Below are 6,178 nucleotides of genomic sequence, written 5' to 3'. Positions count from 1 at the left end.
ACATCCATGATCACTCTCTCCTGCTTTTGCTCACCCACTGCCTATACTTCCTTCCTCTTGGTATCTGTTTATTCTGTGCCAGGCCTAGGCCCTGGGAGATGAGCTTGTTGGCAAAACCTGCTGATGGGGAACATGCCTTCAGATGGTGAGGCGGCTTTTTGACACAGCCGGCCCTCTTCATGCAGGTCACCTGCATTGCCAGAAACACAGAGGCATCTTGTTCATGAGACTTAAAACAGCCGCTCTGGGTGACTGAGTGAGTGTCAGCCTCACAGGTTTTGGGTAAGTGTCTGCTTTAACCAGCCAATGCTCTCCTAGTCTAGAAGATCACACCTGGACAGCTTGCCTGAAGGGCATCTGAACATTTATCTTTTCCGATGACTCTCAATTACATTGATGGTAATTGCCATTCTCTTTCCTACTCTTTATCAAAACAGCCCCAGGAGCCACATATTCACAGAAGGCATATATGCCTGATATCTTAAGGTGCTAGCAGTCCCAGGGTGTTCAAAACATTGTTTAAAATTTCAGACATCAATCTAGTATGATAGAGTAATAGGAGAGAATGGGATAGTGTGTGCATATGTCTGTGCATGTGCACATATGCCCTGGGCCAGAATTAACCGCTTAGTATTATGCATGTCAAGCTTTTGTTGCCCCCCTTCCTTTTTTCTTGGGCTGGTGGGCAGGTCATTGCCTTGGTGGAAATTGAAGATTCTTCCAAAGCCTGAATAACCATGATTTCTTCTCCAGGGCCTGCCAAATACCTATGCTTTCTTCCAGGAAAATCTATCATTTGGGTCACAGGTATATAAAAATCCTCATATTTAATATTCTAAAGTTATATGCTAATCTACTAGTCCTTATTGTCTAGCTATATTTTCTCTCAGTAAGTGCATATTGAGTATTTTCTGTGTCCTCCCTTAGCTGGAATTTGTGTGGAGACTATAAAGATTCAGTCTGGTAAGCAGATGACAAAGTGCATAATATTTTGATGTGATGGGGTCTCTGAGAGCAAGGTGTATAGTCCCAGACCTTAGGAATAGATGGGCAAGAAGCATAGCTAAGAGTGTGGGTGGTGGTGGAGTTCCCGTCGTGGCTCAGTGGTTAACAAATCCAACTAGGAACCATGAGGTTGTGGGTTCAATCCCTGGCCTTGCTCAATTGGGTTAAGGATCCCCAGTTTCAGTGAGCTGTGGTGTGGGTCGCAGACACAGCTTGGGTCCCGTATTACTACGGCTCTGGCTTAGGCCTGTGGCTTCAGCTCTGATTAGACCCTTAGCCTGGGAACCTCCATATGCCATGGGTGTGACTCTAGAAAAGGCAAAAAGACAAAAAAAAAAAAAGAAAGAAAGAAAGAAAGAGTGTGGGTGGTGTGTACAGAGAATGGAGATGTTCTGGACCATCTTGGCTTCCTCGATGCTTTTGTCCAGGCCTTTTCCTTTCATGTATGCTTTCTGGTCCCTCCTGACCCTTTTCTCTTGCCTTTCTGTTTTTAACACGGTTGCTTCTCTTTTTCCTTCTTAGTCACAGCCCTCTTCCTTATTGTGCTTCTTGTCTCTAAAGTTGCTGCTTCTAGACAGGTAAAGAGGGATGGAGGCTAAAGGAACATGTTTTTAATTTTCTTCTTGTGCTATTCTGACTTTGAAAGAAGAGAAGGAAATTTGACCTTAGATATTAGGCTCCTTCTCCTTCTTCTCCTCCTCCTTCTTTTTCTCCCCCTTTTCCTCCTCCTTCCCGCCTCCTTCTCCCTCCTCTCCCTCCTTCTCCCCCACCCCTCCTCCTTCTTCCTCTCCCTCCTCTTTGTTATTATTATTATTATTATACTATTTCCCAGGTTCATTGAGGAGAGTATTCAATGCACTGGGATTGAAGGAAAGAAGATGCATCATTGGTGACAGGAGGTGGGATTTACAGCCCACCTTCTCCCAGGTGCTCTAGCAAAGAATCTTCAAAGAGGAACCCAAGGACAGCACAGTTCACATGTTGAGTTTACAGTGGACACACATGATTAAGTTTCAGAAGGCAAATGTGAAAATGGCCTTATCTGCTTAAGGCTATTTTCTTCTTATTGTACCTCTTGCTTTTCAAACTGGCGGGGAAATGAGTACCCCATGCTGTCACTGTCTTCAGCCAGAATGTGGGAGAAGCAGCCTGCAGTGTGGTTGCCTGATGTAGTCTCTGCATTCATTTTTCACTAGAAAGACCAGGGCTTGCTTCATTTGGGGGAAACAGGCACACCCTGGCTGTCCTTTCTGTCACAGGGCATGGGACAAATGGCTTCTAAACTAATGGCCAGAAATGAAACAAGAGACTGGGATCCTGTATTTGATGAGTGATTCTCATTGTGAGCACAATAAAATATCACAGCTTCCAAAGTCAGCATACTTGGCCAGTGAAACAGAAGGGAATTAGAAACAGGAAGACAAATCTAAAACAAAACAACAATATACAAAGCAGTAATAATGTTACTGCTAATTGTTTTCCACATGAAGATCTCATAGCTTTACACCATCTTCCTTAATAAGGAGGATGGTTTTGGTAAATTAAATGGAATTGGTATAAACCAGACTGCTTTACAGTGAATGCTTCGGTAAAGACTGTATTTGAAAAAGACATAAACTCTCAATGCATCATAAGGCAAAGGGCTGTATGGAATGGTCCAATAAAAGGAAAAAAGTCTGCTCAATGAAAACACTTTACAAGTGAACATATATATTCGCTCTAAAAGTGATATCTTAAACCCTAACAGAGGTACCATTCAGGTGGCAATAGCATTTCCCCTGGCCCTAGCAATGAGCCAAAATTGGAGGGAGGGCAATGTTTGGGAAATTATAAGCACTTTATTCCCATATTAACTAGATTTTCTCATTCTGTAAACAGATGTGCATCTGATGTTCCCACCCAGGTTATTCATTCTGGGAGAAATGCGTGCTTTCTCTCCTGTTAACCATTTGGTCACTCAGTGAAAAGCATCACCATCGCCCTGCTCTACCCATTTAGCACCTCTGAAAGTCACTACATGGATTTAGTGATTAACGATGATTGATTTTTCTTGCCAGCTTAATTGTCACACTTGAGTGGGGCTGATGTAGACCCAGCTGTGCTTAATTAGCCCACAGGACTTAGAAACCATATTTTAAAGCCAGGTTTGTAATGGAAGAAGCCTTCTTGACGAGACAGCTTGCTGAGAGGAACCTAGACATGTGATAGATACAGCTTTTCATTAGGTCCAAGGACCATGTTTGGGAAATGGATGTTGCCTAAAAAAGATAAAAGTTATCCCTAGACTTGAGAAAGCTACTGTTGTCTTCCAGAACACGGATTAGAGAGGAAGATAGCTCAGTGTGAATTTCTTTCTCTGTGGCATGATCTTGGCTAATTAAGACAAATTCTTGCTTCAGTCTGGAAGGTAGGTGTGTTATATCACATCATTTTACTTGACATACTTCATTTTTTTTTGTATTTTTGATAAATTCAACCTTCTGTAGTGTCTACCTTAAAATGCGGAACTCTTTATTATTCTTGAAAATGTTTCATGTCTATAAGGATGTTTGCTTTTGGTCAGGATCCAAAATAACCAGCCTTCCTCATTCCTAATTTCTTTGCTTGGCCAGTGGAGTGCAGACTGAAACTGCTACCAAGTGCTAATGAGGAGGATTGTCTCAGTACGAAAGGCAACATTTTGTTGTTAAAGAACAGTATTGTATTTAAGAAGAATGCTACATTATTCAGGACTCTGCATAATGATAAAGTGATAGAAACTCAATTTAGACAGTTTAATCAAAAGAAGGAATTTATTTATGGCTCACATAGCTTAGAAGGGAACAGATATAGCTTTCCAGGCTGAAGTTATAGCCTAGGATCCAGGGTCTCAAGAAGTGGAACCAAGCACTTCACTCCAGTATCTTTCTCTGCCTCTTGCCACCATCTCCATCCATCCATCCATCCATCCATCCATCCATCCATCCATCCATCCATCTCTCATCTGTATCTGTGCTTGACTGTGTTGTGAAGATAGAATTTCTCTAAACATCAGGGTTTAACAAACACCGAGCTTCATTGTCCAGTCATGCATGACAATCCAAGTGAGGGACACTGTCTGGCCTTGTTGGGTCGTCTGATCTTTCCTTACACAATGCAGAGGAATGAGGTATTATTTGACTAGGGTGGGTCATATCCCCATATCTGTGGTGATATTCCAATGGGGCGAGAGAGTGTTTATATTTGTATGAGAAGGATAGAATAGCTTGCTGGGTACACAAACATAATGGTTGCCTTAGTTTCCTGTAAATTCCATTGTAATATTACCACTAGTCAGCCTAGTAAACATAATCTTTTTCTGAATAACAGTTTATTCTGTTCAAAGCATTTTCACTAGTGTATTACCTAAACTTTTGCTCACAGTGGTGCTCTGAGGGGTCAAACAGACTTAGTCTCACTTCATTGATGAAAAAACCCAAGTCTAGACCAAATAGTAGTACACACATACAAGGACATAAAAACCAAAAAATATGTATATTTTGACATATAAGTCAACTAGAAGATCTAGGTCCATTTTCATTTCTGCCATTAATGAGGCTATTGACATTAGTAAATCTTGCTTCACTGTTCGGGGTCTCAAAAGGAGTTGGACTTAATCAGAATTTAGCATGCATCAGCATTACCTGGATGGTTTGTTAAATGCTCATTGCTGGTCCCCACCCCCAGAATTTCTCAGGAGGTTTGGGGCAAAGCCACAGAGTTTGCATTTCTAACGTGTATTTATTTGTTATTGCTGCTGTTAACAAATATCCGCAAACCTAGTGGCTTAAAACAACACAAATATAATATCTTACAGTTCTGGAGTTCAGACGTTTGAAATGCTTCTCACTGGTCTTACACCAAGGTGTTGGCAGAGTTATGATCCTTCTGGAAGCTCTGGAGAAGAATCCATTTCTGTGCCCTTTCTAACTTGTAGAGACTCTGCATTTCTTGGCATGTGGCCCCTTACTCCATCTTCAAAGCCAACTGTAGCTCCTTCCAGTTTCTCTCTGACTGACCTCCTCTGCTGCCTCGCTCTTCCACATGAAAGAGCCCTTGTGATCGCATTGGGTCCACCCAGCTAATAAAGGATAATTTCTTTATTTTAAGGTCATCTGACTAGCAACCTTAATTTCATCTATTAATTTTAATACCCCCTTGCCATGGAACATAAATATTCACAGGCTCTGGGAATTAGGACATGGAAATCTTTGGGGGCCATTATTCTGTCTCCTGTATCAGGGGTCACTCATTGAGAACCGTTGGACTACAGAATTGTTCCATTTTATTCAGAATTCAAAAATTCTAATTCTGAGGTAGCTAGGCAGAATTGTTCTCACTTCTCTGAAAATGGACGCATTGCTTACCTGTCTTTATATTAATTCTTTCCGTTGGTTGCACTTTATTACAAAAATAATTTGCTCCAGAGTTAAATTGTTCCTCAAATGAAAGCTATTTATTCCCTCTTCTACAACTGGAATGGACCCATAATAGCCTGTCTTCAAGAGGCTTTCTGCCCATGAGCGCAGTTCTGGCTTAGTGGTGAGGTGATATGAGGTCTGAGGCTTGGCAGCTCTGTATTCTCAAGGTTTACATCAAATAGACTGTCTCAGGTTTGTTTTGTGGTTACAGGTTATCTGATTTTGTCATTCTTGAAGAGTTATAAGTTTTCCTGGCATTAACTAACTGCAAGCAAGAAGGCCCTGAGAAGGCAGAGAATGTTACAAAAGGCTTCCATTTCTGTCCTCTGGGTTTAAGTCAGTTATTGGTGAGACAAGGCTTTGGGTCAAGTCTCCTAAGAACTGCTGGGAGTTGCTATGGGAACTGTGCTGTTGTCTACTTTTGCTTGATTCCTCCCTCTTCATCATTTTGATCAGAGCAGACAAATATCTGTCTGACGGTGTCTCAAATGCGTATCTTGGATCTGGAAATGGATAAAGTTATTCTCGCTTTTCCCCTTTCCCTTCCTTAATCTCATCACTTATTTGCATTTAAATCTAAGTGAAACTAAATTTCCTTTTGCACTGGAAACGCACTCCTTGTGTGATAATCTATATTTACAGTGAATTAAAGCTTGATTTTACTTAGAATTCATTGTATTATATACTACTCTGTGATAATCTGCTTTCATCTGGGCAAAGCCTTCCTGTGGCCA

Source organism: Sus scrofa, chromosome 1 (genome assembly GCF_000003025.6).
Source record: "Sus scrofa isolate TJ Tabasco breed Duroc chromosome 1, Sscrofa11.1, whole genome shotgun sequence".
In the NCBI taxonomy this organism is placed as follows: domain Eukaryota; kingdom Metazoa; phylum Chordata; class Mammalia; order Artiodactyla; family Suidae; genus Sus; species Sus scrofa.
The sequence above is the reverse complement of the archived record's forward strand: the minus strand, read 5'-3'. Positions refer to the sequence as shown.